Raw genomic sequence first — 15,144 nt, 5'->3', positions numbered from 1 at the left:
AATCCAAGGAATCTTTACTCGAAAATTTCAAAAAAATGTGGAAGAGTCTGGAACTTGCACCCTTCGATTATTTTTCGAAGTAAACTTTCCAATTTCTAATGAACTGTAGTTTTGCTAATAATGACCAATGACCATTCAAAAATTATAGGCTTTTGTCCTGATATACTCTCGGACACCACGCAAAAATCCGCATGGATTGGTCGAAAATTAAGACAAATAGAGCGACTTCAAAACCAGGAAAAAAATCTGTTTTTGGTACCCCTTTTTTAACCCCTAATTATTTTGCGATTATTTCATGGCCTTCAATTCTGGTCCTAATTCTTAATTTGTGTAAAATTTCCCAAGGATCGGGTCATAATTGCGACGTTTAGTTTAATTACAAATTTACATGGAGAGACGGATGGTTGGGCGGAAACCTATATCGAATCACATAATCGAGAAATGATTGTCGGTGGATCTAGGACCAATATTTCCAGGTGTCAAAATGTTTTCTTTTTTCTTTTTCATTGCAATGTTTGCAGATCACACGTTGGGCGCCACTTGCCCGTTGTTAAGCCCCAATATTCTCAAATTTTTACCATCGAGATATGAATTTGGGTATGCTTCATTGTGGGTCTAGAACACATGTTTCCGGTTGTCAAAATGTTTTGTTTTTGCTTTTTCAATGCAATGCCTTCAGTTCACACGTTGGGCGCCACTTACTCGTTATTAAGCCCCAATATTTTCAAATTTTTGTCATCGAGTTATGATATTGGTATATTTAATGGTGGACCTAGGATCAATATATCGAGGTGTCAAAACGTTTGGTTTTTGTTTTTTCCGTGTAATATTTTCAGTTCACAAGTTGAGCGCCACTTGCTCGTTATTAAGCCTCCATAATTTCAAATTTTTGTCATTGAGATATGAGTATCGGTATACATCATGGAGGGTCTAGAAGCCATAATTCGAGCTATCAAATGTTTTTTGCCTTTTCAATGAAATATTTTCAGTTTACATGTTGGGCGCCAATTGCTCGTTTTTAAGCCCCAATATTTTCAAATTGTTGTTTTTCTTGTTCTAGGGTCTCTGATCCATACTTCGGGGTGATAATTTTCTGTGGTTGTTTTTTCTAGTTCCGCAATTGGATATTCCTGAAATCTCAGTTATGAAGATTATTGAATCCAAAATCTGCCTCACCGAGACACTAGTTCTAAAATCAAAAACTTGATACAAAAGAAACTAATCCATCCACCACCTACTTTAATCCTTTAACATATTGACAACTCACTCTGAAGTTTTATGGCCTTCGGCCAAACAACCGAAACCCAACAAAGACCAAAGGAAACTAGAAAACCGTTAAAAAGGAAGTGGCAAAACATAATATTAGAAAAATTGCTGAAATCAGTTGGGGGGCCACATAAACAAAACTCACACCCCCACACACCAACACATATAAACAATCACAAACACACATAACATAAACAACTTTATTTTCCATGTGAGTGTGTAAAAGAAATGAGGGTGGGGTTAGAGAATTTGGGGAATTATTTTGATTTTGCTTTGAGGGGATGTTTGGGGGTGGGAAGACGTTTGGTCAAGAGAAGGGGTTAAGTCGCAACTTGATTATGTTGTTAATATGTCATTTTCATTTAAGGTTTATTTTTGTTTTTAGTTTTTTTTTTTTTTTTTCGGAATGTTGTTGTTGTTGTTGCTGTAAATCTTGTGAAGTCAAAGGAAAAAGAAGAAGGAAAAACATTTTTACATACCCGGACTACCCAAATCCGTAAGATTTCCATTTGCCGCATCCATGCCAACCGCCACAGCACTGGTAATCATTGTTAGCCGTAACAGCAGGAGACAACATAGCTGTAGGCCAAAATGCCTAATAATGTTGTTGTAGATGCCGGCCATGGCTTGTGTTATCGATGACAATGATGACGATGATGAGGACGACGATGATGAGAAGCATTTTGGCCGAGTTGACGATGCTGATGTCGATGAGGGTGACTTTGTTTTGCATTTAAGGCTTTTGTTGGACTGCCCATGTTGTTGTTGTTTAGCAGGATAAAGCTTTGTAGATTGTAAGGACGATGATGATGTTGTTGTTCCTCCTTCTGTTGTGGTTATATGGCCTACTTGTTGTCCGCATCCCAGGGTCCTTAATGGCAAATTGCTTTCCCTGTTTGACCAACACCACCAACTCCAACAATTCGCTGGCTCTCTACTGGCTGCAGATGTTGTTTTATGGAAATCCACTGCTTCGTCTTCTTCTTGTTTATGGCTAATAATGCTGTTGTTGGTGGTGGTATTTGAAATGTTGTAACAGCCACTATTCAAGCTTGGTGCTGTCCTGCTACTACTGCTGCTGTTCCAGTTGCTGTTACTCAGTCGATATTTTGCTAGTCGTTGTGGCTCTTGTTGCTGCTTTTCATCATCAGGGTGTTGCAGGTTTTGCTGAGTGGGACATGTTCTCCTACTCTGTTGTTGTTCTTCTTCTATATTGCCACATTTCCCGCTGTTTAATGTTGTCGCATGTTCTCCATCTCTCCCCATTGTCCTCCTGACTATACGAGTTGCAACTTCCTGGCCGCTGGCCACAAAACTGCCATGCTCACAGAAGCCGCCCTGAAAACACTGACATGTACAGCCATTTTTTGGACAGATTTCATTTAATGTTACTAATTTGAGAGGAGGATGGGCGGGAGGAGAAGGACATCGCCTTGATGGAGGTGAGAGCTCGGCAGAGATGTGTGATGTTAATTTTTCCCGGCTTTTGTTAAGTCTTTTTGGACATTGGTATGGTTGTTGCCTGAAATCCTGTCTCTCGAGTGGGGATTTATGTCCCGTACCACTGCTAGTAGTTGGGCTAATGTAGTTGCTGCTGTTGCTACTCCGAATGCTTTGAAAGCTATTGTTGTTCATTTTTATATCCATCATTATATTCCATTAGATTAGATGCTGGCTGTTGGCTGGCACGTTGGGCGCCACTTGGTTGGTTAATAAGCACTGATGTTTTGCAAAATTGTAAGAGGAGTTCGCCTTACACGATGGGCGCCACTTGGTTTTTAATGGGCGTCACTTTTTCTGTCAAATTGCAAGGGGTTTCAAAAGTTCACACGTTGGGCGCCACTTCTTAATATGCCCAAATTTTTTGAAAATTGTAAGGTGGCTTCACTTTACACGTTGGGCGCCACTTGGTTTTTAATAGGCGTAACTTTTTCTGTTAAATTGCAAGGGGTTTCAAAAGTTGACACGTTGGGCGCCACTTCTTAATATGTAATAATTTTTTGAAAATTGTAAGGTGGCTTCACTTTACACGTTGGGCGCCACTTGGTTTTTAATGAACGTCACTCTTTTCACAAAATTGCAAGGGGTTTCAAAAGTTTTTACGTTGGGCGCCACTTGGTTTTTAATAGGCGTCACTTTTTCACAAAATTGCAAGGGGTTTCAAAAGTTCTTAGGTTGGGCGCCACTTGCTTGTTATTAAGCCCCAATGTTTGCCAAATTGCAATGTTGATTATGTTGTTGTTTTTGTTGTTACTTGTTGATTAGCAGCTGTGTTTGTTGCTTGTTGTTGTTGCTGTTGTTGTAGATGCTGTCCAACCGATAACATGACATCATTTAATTGTCTCCTCCTTTGGTACGGAGCTGTGTGGTTGGCACCACCAACAGCAAATCTCCTCTTTCACTTGAAAGCTGCAACAAATCCTGTTCTTGTTTTATTTTTGTTGTTGTTGTATTTTTTCCTGAACATTCAAAAATGTATTTCGATTCTGTTTTTCTTGTTTTGGATTTTCCGCGGAAAAACGTATGTACGCTCGCTCACTCGCTCAGAGCGTAATTTTTGGTTTGTGTTGTTAACACGCTTGAGTTTTGTAAGGAAATGAACGCAAAAACCCAACACCCCGTGTTTAATCGAAATTTTCAATTGAAGTCTCTGTTGGACTGCCGGTCTGGTCGCCCGCCCGCCAGCTTGGCGTTCGTTTTCTGTGTTTATCTTTTGTTTTTGTTTAGAAATGTGTGCTAGGGTGTTCTGGTGTTCTTGGTGTTGTTTGGATATCTACAAACACCACCTATCCGTGGCAGCACACACCAACAACAAAAGGAAGAGCAACAGCGTTGATGAGGAGAACAGCAAAGGCGCTGGTAAACTGCAGTGAAACGCCGTCGCGGAGGTTGATGATAAAGTTGACCTGTTGTTGGCGTTATTGGTGGTAATGTTTGCGGTGGTATTGGTAATCGTATTCGTATTCTTATTCTTGTTGTTTTTGTTATTGTTAGGAATAAACCACATTGACATTGCCGCCGATGACAATGCCGCTATACGGGTTATTTGATGTTGGTTTCTCTGCCAAAGATCGTTAATACACTTGGTGTTGTTGTTCCGATCAGTAGGAGACATTGTCGTTTTAATCATCAAATTGTTGTTTACATTGATTTTTCAATATCACCAAAAACAACAACGACATGATTTTCTTGTGCATGCCAATGATTTCCATTGCGGCGGCATATGGTACCAGGTTTTTCTTAGTTCTTGGGGACTTTTTTTTCCAATTTTTTTTTTGTTTATTTCGCTGTTTATTTACAATAATTGTTTTTTTTTCTTTTTCTTATTGGCTGTGTTTCTGTTTATTTTGGACAAAACGTTACCATATGTAGTTAGGTAGATAGGTATGTCGTCTTGGCTGCTATTTATCAATTTAGTTATGGTAGAACTTCATTCCTTTCTACCATTCAATTGTTGACTCTCCACGACTTCACTTGGGGTCCCCGCCTATGTGTGTGTGTGTGGTACGTTTTTATTTTACTATTTACATGCAAAAAGTAAATAATTATATCTGAAAAGAAACAAAGAAAGAGAGAGAGAGAGAGAAACAGAGATAAGTTTTCAATTTATCATCAATTGCATATTTACATTTCAATTTCTCAAAAAAATAAAACAATTCCCCCCCCCCCCCCCCCCCCAATTATTATCTCAATTCTCAATAAGATTTTGTTTTTCTTTTTCGATTTCTTCGCCAATGTTTTTTCAAGTGAACAAACATCAAACAACGCTCGAACAAATAACCTTAAAGTGGACAATAGATAGATAGATATGCCATTAAGCCAATAAATATACTTAGGGTATTTTTTTCCGTATTTTTCTGTTGTTGTGGTTTGTTTTTCTTTCGTCTTATTCAAAAAGTTAAAGAGGATAATGTTAGATTACGCCACATTTCATAAGGATGAGAATGATAAGAGTATAATATGAAAAGAAAAAAGGAAAAATATAAAATTTTTTTAAATGGTGTTCTTAAAAAAAAAAAGATAAAAGTATCGCCAACCGGAACCTAGCTAATATTATGGCTATTGACAAAATATATTTTTATACCCTCCACCATAGTATGGAGGGTATATTAAGTTTGTCATTCCGTTTGTAACACCTCGAAATATACATTTTTGACCCGTCTGTGGAAATCACTCTAGCTTTCAAACGAAATGAAGTAGGTTGATAATATTTTACTCAAATGCGTATTAAGTCTGCAGAACTTTTGGTATTGAAAATTGGCCATGTAGGTCCACGTCTTCGTATACCCCCCATATAACGGTACCTCCCGATATTCGGTATTTTGATGATTTTAGCGACATTATTTACCGGAATTGTTTCAAATTTGGTATTTGAAGTTCGTAATGGATACTACATCCTAAGGCAGAAAATGAGCCATTTAGGTCCACGTCTTCGAATAGCCCCCATATAACGGTACCTCCCGATATTCGGTATTTTGATAATTTTAGCGACATTATTTACCGGAATTGTTTCAAATTTGGTATTTGAAGTTCGTAATGGATACTACATCCTAAGGCAGAAAATGAGCCATTTAGGTCCACGTCTTCTAATAGCCCCATATAACAGTACCTCCCGATATTCGGTATTTTGACGATTTTAGCGACATTATTTACCGGAATTGTTTCAAATTTGGTATTAGAAGTTTGTAATAGATACTACAGCATAAAACAGAAAATGGGTCATGTAGGTCCACGTCTTCGTATAGCCCCCTGTAACGGTACCCCCCCGATATTCGGTATTTTGATGATTTCAGCGACATTATTTACCAGAATTTTTTAAAATTTGGTATTTGAAGTTCGTAATAGATACTACATCATAAAATAGAAAATAGGTCATGTAGGTCCACGTCTTCGAATAGCCCCCATATAACGGTACCCCCCGATATTGGGTATTTTGATGATTTTAACGACATTATTTACCTGAATTGTTTCAAATTTCTCATGTGAAGTTCGTATGAATGCTACAGCCTATGACAGTCAATTGTCTGTGCAGGTCCACGTCTTCTTATAGCCCGATATTCGGTATTTTGATGATTTTAGCGACATTATTTACCGGAATTATTTCAAATTTTGTATTTGAAGTTCGTAATGGATACTACAGCCTATACCATAAAATTGTCTGTGCAGGTCCACGTTTTATAACCCCCATGGTACCTCCCTAAATTGTGTATTTTTATGATTTACATTATAAACAGATTTTTTTTTGAGTTTCGCATTTGAATATTGTAATAGTTTGTGACAAAAGACCCTAATATACGGCTACATTCGGTATTTTTGAGATTTTAACAGAATTTTTAACGGATTTTATATTTTTGAAAATTGCCAAATTTGTATCAAATGGTAGAGGGTATTCAAAGTTTGGCCTGCCGAACTTACAACTTTTTTACTTGTTTTATTTAAACTTTCTTTTGTGTTTGAGAGGATAACCCTTCTAGTCTTTGTTTTTTTAATTAAATCCTAATTTAACATAATATGACTTGAAAATTTCTTTTTTACCTTACAACCGACCCTACCGAAATGGGGGATTTATAGATATTTTATTTTTGTTTTTTTTTTGCCCCTTTTTTAAATACAGTTCAGAGTACTTCACTCTTTGAATATAGGCAAGAATTGCAATTTCTCTACTTTACATAGCTGTCTTCCGATGTCTTAATGCTATGAAGAGTGAAATCTTAAGAAACAAATTGATTGTGTGACAAACTGTATATCATATCACACTAGGTTTCTTTGGGCGAGATCATGTCCTTGTCTTCGTCCGTCTGTCTGCCTCTGCGCACGATAAGCCTCGCAGGGATTAACCAAATTTGTCCAAATTTGGTTCATTGAACCATTTTGACCAAACTTATATATATTTCGGAGATATTTTTGCCAATATTTAAATGCAATAATGAAAATGGACAATTTTTAGGTACACCAATCGACTCTAGCCAAAGTTTGAAAATAAAGGAAAATCGCATAAAGAACGCAGAAAGTACCCTACATAGTTTAAGCTTGCCTCATGACAGAACTATGATAAGAATTGGGTTATGTGCGAAAATGGCTTATATTGGTCCACTTCTTCTAGTACCTTCCCCACAAAAGGCCTACCAGTTGAATAATAAGTCTCTTAACGTGGGAAATCACTGCAAATGCCTTTGTAAGGAGCCACCATGGGAAATACTAGGCGAATGACTCTTCCATCTACCTCCCCCCAAAAAATAAACATTTTGAATGCCACTAACTCTCAATAGATGTGTAGTATTCAATTTTTGTTTCATCTTCGCATCCCCTAATAGGATACCGGTTCACTCCTTTTGGTACCACTATTCCAAATTGGTCAACATTGTTAATAATAATAACATTCAAATACTAAGGGTACATATCTGTCGGAATATCGACTGAGACTTGTTTACAAAAAATAAAGATATGTTGCTAAAGCAAGTTGTAAAGAATCGCCGATCTATTTCACACGTTATGACAGATCCAAGTATTGGAAATAGCGACTCTTTGTGGGTGAGGTACCAGAAGTGGTTGGCAGATATATATCTTCTTCACAACAGATCTTGCGTTAGCAAAAATATTTGGAACCCTATATGGGGGAAGTAGCAGAAGAAATGGTATAGATCGGACCATCTTTATAAGAGATCTTGTGTTGATGGAAATATTAAGATTTGCCAAGTCTGAATGGAATCGGTTGTTAATTTCGTATTCAAAATTTGAATATTCAAAATTTTTACCTTTTGTGGGGAAAGTACCGGAAGGAATGGATCGATATATTCCATATTCACGCCAGACCGTGGATTAATAAAAACATTGTGATGTGTGTAATTTGATAAAAAAAAACGGGCTCTTACATCACATTTTATATGAATTAAAATTAATCTAAATTTAGACCCTTTGCAGTAACTTTTTTCTTTGAAAATGTTGACATTTTGTGGGGGAGGTACCAGAAGGAGTAGACCGATATTGCCCATCTCCGAGCTCGATCAAAGTTTGATAATAATATTACGATGTACCAATACCACTGAAAATACATTAAAAAATTATATTTCTTGGTCAGATACCCTTAAATCTCATCGGTTCGTGGACTAAAAATCACCTGAAAAATATCGCTTAAAAATCCTATCACTGGAATATATGTTGAAAAACTACACGATTTACAAAGAATCTAAGCTTTTCGGTCTGAAAGTCCATGAAAAAATGTGAGAATGTTTTTACGATTAAATCCCTCTTAAAGTCTTAGAAGTATATAAAACTATATTCTTGAAAAATATTTTTAAAAACATCACAATTTGAGGTTGGAGGTTTTTCAATTTTTTTTTTTTTTTTGATTTTGGGATTTTTGAGGCTTCCTCAAACAAATACTTTTAAAATAGTTTGAAAATATTGTAAAAAACATAATTCACAAAAAGAAAGCCCTTGAAAAGGTTTTTTATTTTTTTTTTTTTTTCATAATTCTTGACCATTAGTCTTTGAAAAAAATATCGATTGGCCGATAGACTTTTAAAAAATATTTTGTAAGCCAGTAAAAATAGGTCAAATGACCAGACCAAACAGTTGTTGCTCTCCATCATCATGAAAACTTGCATTGTGGCCAAAAATTTTATCCTCAATATCCATAATATTAGGAAATTCCGTTATATGAGAGTGTACCAAAAATTCAAACTCTAACGTAGTATCTTGCCGACAATAATTAACGGATCTGTCTTTGGAATGAAAGAGTGAATGAATACGCCAATACCAATGATGTGATATTTTATTTCAAATAATGTTGTTCTACACAGCTGTCGATGATGGGGTATTGTTGTTACAGTTGTTGTTACAGCAATAAAACCGGTACATTTACGTATTACACATAATTAATGAAATTATTTTATTATAAAAGATAATCATCGAACAGCGGCAAGCAGGCAGGCGGTGAGCCATCCAACCATCCCGGCAAGGCAACGGGTGTCGGTCGCTGTGATACAAAAATCGGATAATTAATTAATGCAATACTACAAAGCTCGACATCAATAGCTGTAAATAACAAGAATAGCAGCAGCAGCAACAACAAAAACAACAACTATGGCGACAAAAACTAACGCTTGAAAAGGAAATGTCAGCCGAAACATCAACGAAAATGAAATCTGTTTTGGAAGTGTGCACTGTGTGCGGAAGTGTGCAACAAGAAATTACAAAAAAAAAAATTGAAAAATAACTATTTTGATGGAAACTCTTTGAGCAAATAAGCCATAACTTGGTTAACAACAAATACAGGGTGAGATGAAAAAACTGCAACCAACTTCAGGCTGCTGTAATTTTCAAACCACTAGTCCGACAGCTGTTAAAATTATTTCCGACGTCAAAGAAGTGGACGGAAGAAAACAGCAACATCAGCAGAAATGGTTCGAAAAGTAAAGAAGCGACTTGATCGAAACCGCATCGCAGTGGCCGAAAAATGGCTCGTGAGGTGAGCACATCGCAATATACCATTCGGCAAATATTGAAAAATGAGCTCGGGGTAAAGTCATTGAAATTCAAAAAAGTGCAAGAACTTACACCGCAACGGAAAGAAAATAGATTCAAAAGAGCTAAAGAGTTGCTTCGCTTGGCCAAAAGTGGAGAACTGCCGAAGTTGGTTTTCTCCGATGAGAAAATATTTGTTGTCCAGCAGTTTGTAAACAAACAGAATGATCGTGTTTACTTGTCAAAGAGGTCAGTTGAAAATGTGTATTCTGGAGGGTATATTAAAGCCATGGGCATGCAAACATTTTGGCGCAGACCTTGGACATTCCAACAGGACTCAGCACGCGTCACCCGAGAATGGTTACAAAATGAGGTTCCTAGCTTCATTTCTAGAGCACAATGACCACCAAAATCTCCGGATACCAATCCGAATCACCCTGTATATTTAAAATAGTTAGTACCCGGTACTTCGTCCGGGAACAGTCCACCTTAAAAACATGTCCGTCAAGATAAATTTAAATTTAATTAGCAAAGACACAAACCAAGGTGATTTTTTCTCCGGTTCACAAAGGGTTAATAAAGAGAGAGAGAGAGAGGGAGAGATAGAGAGAGGGAGTAGTAAACCAGAGAAAATTAAAGGTAAACTAAATTATATTTGTTTTCATCAAATTTCATAATTCTCCCTACAAATTTCAAATTTAAAATGAAATCGCTAAATAAAAACCTAATTAAAATTTACGTTGAAAAACTTTGAAACCCTTAACTCTACATTTAAACCGAGAATAAAATATTTAAAAATGAAGCGGTGTTGTGGCTGGGCACAAATGAAAGATCTCGAGGAGTACTTTCCGAATCTGTGGACCTTATAGTCGAAAAGAATTTCAGACTTAGGAATTTTTTGCATTTTCTGAAGAATTATCGCTCAATTTTATGGAAATTGCAGATAAAAGGGTCCACAGAACAGAAACTAAAAATGAAGCGGTGTCGAGGCTGGGCGCAAATGAAAGGTCTCGAGGAGTACTTTCCGAATCTGTGGACCTTATAGTCGAAAAGAATTTCAGACTTAGGAATTTTTTGCATTTTCTGAAGAATTATCGCTCAATTTTAGGGAAATTGCAGATAAAAGCATCCACAGAACAGAAACTAAAAATGAAGCGGTGTCGAGGCTGGGCACAAATGAAAGGTCTCGCGGAGTACTTTCCGAATCTGTGGACCTTATAGTCAAAAAGAATTTCAGACTTAGGAATTTTTTGCATTTTCTGAAGAATTATCGCTCAATTTTAGGGAAATTGCAGATAAAAGGGTCCACAGAACAGAAACTAAAAATGAAGCGGTGTCGAGGCTGGGCACAAATTTAGAAATTAATTAAAAACGTGTTGCAATTATTTTTGTATTTTCTGTATTTATAATTTGAATTCAACAATTTTTTGTCAGTGCATGTATATTACCTTCGGTTCAATTTTAACTCCAATCAATGCTCTCACTATTTCTCGAAGTTCGAATTGAATTTGTTAGATTTGATTTTAGCTTTACATTTGCTCTCACTGAGGAAAGCTCTAAAAGCTTTTACAAAAAACCGAAAAATTTAACAAATGTTCTTCATGTATAGCAGAGTCGTGAAGAGGGAGAGAGAGAGAGTGGGAAAGAGAAACACGATCCTGCGTAAAGTGTTTGTGAGGAGACAAAGAACTAAGTGCGCGCTCCCAAAATGCGAACGTTACTATTTTTTTTAGGAATTTTGTTTTGTTTTAAGAAAATGCTGCGCCAGAAGAGTGCATTCCGGTGTTGGAAAACATATATTTTTGTACGCATGGGCCATTATTTCGTTTATGCTTATTCTGCACTAAGTTAATTTTAATTTAATTTTTTTATTTCAAATATTTAATTTTTATTTTCAAATTCATACTTTGATACAGAACAAAAATTACTTTTTTATTTTTGAAAATGAACGTATAAAAAAAAAAAAATATTTATTTATTTATTTTTTTTTTTTTTTAATACGTTAATTTTCAAAAATAAAAAGTAATTATATACATATACATCTATATATACCGCTTCATTTTTAGTTTCTGTTCTGTGGACCCTTTTATCTGCAATTTCCCTAAAATTGAGCGATAATTCTTCAGAAAATGCAAAAAATTCCTAAGTCTGAAATTCTTTTTGACTATAAGGTCCACAGATTCGGAAAGTACTCCTCGAGACCTTTCATTTGTGCCCAGCCTCGACACCGCTTCATTTTTAGTTTCTGTTCTGTGGACCCTTTTATCTGCAATTTCCCTAAAATTGAGCGATAATTCTTCAGAAAATGCAAAAAATTCCTAAGTCTGAAATTCTTTTTGACTATAAGGTCCACAGATTCGGAAAGTACTCCTCGAGATCTTTCATTTGTGCCCAGCCTCGACACCGCTTCATTTTTAAATATTTTATTCTCGGTTTAAATGTAGAGTTAAGGGTTTCAAAGTTTTTCAACGTAAATTTTAATTAGGTGTTTATTTAGCGATTTCATTTTAAATTTGAAATTTGTAGGGAAAATTATGAAACTTGATGAAAACTAATATAATTTAGTTTACCTTTAATTTTCTCTGGTTTACTACTCCCTCTCTCTATCTCTCCCTCTCTCTCTTTCTCTCTCTCTCTCTCTCTCTCTCTCTCTTTATTAACCCTTTGTGAACCGGAGAAAAAATCACCTTGGTTTGTGTCTTTGCTAATTAAATTTAAATTTATCTTGACGGACATCTTAAAAACTTTAGATTCGTTTCATCAGTTTGTGTTAGGCCTGTTTAGTACTCAAAATGTACAATTTCTTAAGTTTCGTACTAAATTTTCAGACTCTGATGGTTCTTAATATTATTTAAGGTTTTCCTTCTTCGGAAAGAAGATTAGGAAAATATTTACCTTTTACCCTAAAAACCCTTGAAAATCTTTCATTCTGAAGTTTACCAAGGACGATATTAAAGTAAACCCTTTGTACAATGGCCCCATTTCAAATTTCCCTGTCCACAATAATTTCAACGTCCCCAAACCAACAGCGAAATTTCAGAATTTTAGCCCTATTCTTTCACCCAATACCAAACTTGGTACTATTTGCTACTTTTCGTACAAGCACATATTTCAAAAACCACCACCATATCTTAACCACAGCCACCAACAGTGACATCTACATTAACTTTTAGAATTTCAGCGCTATTCTTTCACTAAATACAAAATTTGGTACCATTTGGTACTTTTTGTACAATTATAGTACACATTTCCAAAACCTCCTACATATCTCAATACAAGATACCAACAGAGACCTCAATGTCCAATTTCGGGATTCTAGCTCTATCCCTTCACCCAATATCAAATTTAGTATTATTTAGTACTTTTCGTACGAGTATTGGACGTATTTCCAAACCACCTCCATATCGCAAACACAGATACCATCAGTAATCAAATTTCGGAAATTTATTTCTAACCCTTCACCCAATACCAAATATAGCACCATTCAGTACTTTTCGTACGATTATAGTACACATTTCCAAAAACCACCTCTATATCTCAATCCCAGATACAATAGAGACCTCAACATCAAATTTTGCCATTCCGGTACTATCTCTTCACCCAAGCCAAATTTAGTACTATTTTGTGTTTTTCGTACAAATAATGGACACATTTCAAACTTGTACCAAATATAGTACAATCTGGTACTTTTCGTGCACATAAAGCACACATTACCAAAACCACCAAACACATTAACCAAGCCAGCAACCAACAGGAACCCAAACAAAGAATTTCAAAATTCCAGCTTCATTCGTTCGCCCTAACCCAAACTGTACCATTTGGTACACATAAGTATGAATTACCTAATGTTCCTACATACCCCAATCCTACACTCCAACAGTAATCTTAATTCCAAATTTCAGGATTTCAGCTCTATTAGCTTATATGTGCTAGAAGTACAAATTTCCTCAATTACCTACATCACACAATCCAATTGAAATCTTATTTCCAAATTTCTGAATCTCTATCGGTTCTGCCAAAATGTAAATTGTACCAAATATAGTAATGTTTTGTACACATAAGTACGAATTTCCAAATTTTCCTACATTCTTCAGTCCTAGAATGAAATAGTTGTCATAATTCTTAATTTTAAAATTCTAGCTTTATCGGTTTACCCAAATCGAAATTGTAACACATTTAGTACTTTTCTTGTACATAAGTACATGTTTCGAAGACTTCCTCCATACCTCCAATCCTACACTCGGCTAGTAATGTTAGTTTAAAATTTCAAGATTCCAGCTCGATTCGTTCCTCCAAATTTAAATTGTAGTAAATTTTGTTCGGCTTAGTACCTTCCTATACATAAGTATAAACTTCCAAAACTACCTCCTTACATCGAATTTACGCCTCATCCTTGATTCTGTATCTACCGGTTCTCCCAAAGTTAATATTGTACCAAATTAATGCCATTTCGTACACATAAGTATGAATTTCCAAAACTACCTACTCTCCTCAGTCCAATAGTAATATTATTTCTTAATTTCAGAATTTCAGCTCTATCGGTTTGCCCAAAATCGAAATTGTACCAAATTTAGTACAATTTAGTATTTTTCGTGCACATAAGTACAAATTTCTAAAAACTTTCCCCATATCCCAATGCTACACTTCGCCAGTAATGTTAATTTTAAACATCAGGATTCCAGCTCCATCCTTTTCTCGAAATTTAAATTGTACTAAATTTAGTACCGTTTAGTACTCTTCGTATGCATGAATGCATAATTCCAAAACTACGTTCTTACATCGACTCTACTCCTCAACCTTGATTCCTATTCCCAAATTTAAGTTTTTAGACCCAACCGTTAAAATGATACAAAATGGTACCATATCTAGTACATTTTAGAACTTTCGTTCACTTATAGTGCGATTTTCCAACAATCCTTTGGTATATCTATCATACGCTCCATCATGGACTCTTTATCCAAATTCAAGAGTTCTAACTTTTGCTGTTTCCTCAAATACAAAGGGTACCATATTTAGTACCTTTGAATAATTTACGCACCGTTCTAACACGAATTTCCTAATACCCCAGCCTTATCTAAACCCCTCGGACCAAGAGTGATCCTCGCGCAAAATTTCAATATTCCTCAAATACAAAAGGTACAGTATTTAGCACCCTTTAATACTATTCGAATCTAGTAGGAATTTCCAAAAACCCAGACTTATCCGACCCCTTCGGACCAAGAGTGACTCTTACCAAAAACTTTAAGATTCATTTCGTCGGGGCGTTGATAAATCGTTATGTCTGTCAGTCTTCAGGCAATTACTTAACTCTTTTATTAACATAGATAGGTCCACTTCTATGCAATTCCGAAACACTGTGCCACATCACAGCATATCATCAATGACTTTGACAACAACATCCACAGCACTGGC

The 15,144-nt window shown here is 35.9% G+C and overlaps 1 long non-coding RNA gene across 4 annotated transcripts in view; it reads right to left on the bottom strand.

Annotated features, from left to right (window-relative positions):
- Positions 1-1,712: 1,712 nt before the first annotated feature.
- LOC105262501 (myb-like protein P) overlaps positions 1,713-15,144 on the bottom strand; it is a 651,308-nt gene continuing 637,876 nt past the window's right edge. For all 4 annotated transcript variants that reach the window (XR_009344004.1, XR_009344006.1, XR_009344005.1 and 1 more), the window contains one exon: positions 1,713-4,817. This is a non-coding gene — a long non-coding RNA (myb-like protein P). The remainder of the gene's footprint in view (positions 4,818-15,144) is intronic.

Source organism: Musca domestica, unplaced genomic scaffold (assembly GCF_030504385.1).
Source record: "Musca domestica strain aabys unplaced genomic scaffold, Musca_domestica.polishedcontigs.V.1.1 72, whole genome shotgun sequence".
Classification (NCBI taxonomy): Eukaryota; Metazoa; Arthropoda; class Insecta; order Diptera; family Muscidae; genus Musca; species Musca domestica.
The sequence above is the reverse complement of the archived record's forward strand: the minus strand, read 5'-3'. Positions and strand labels throughout refer to the sequence as shown.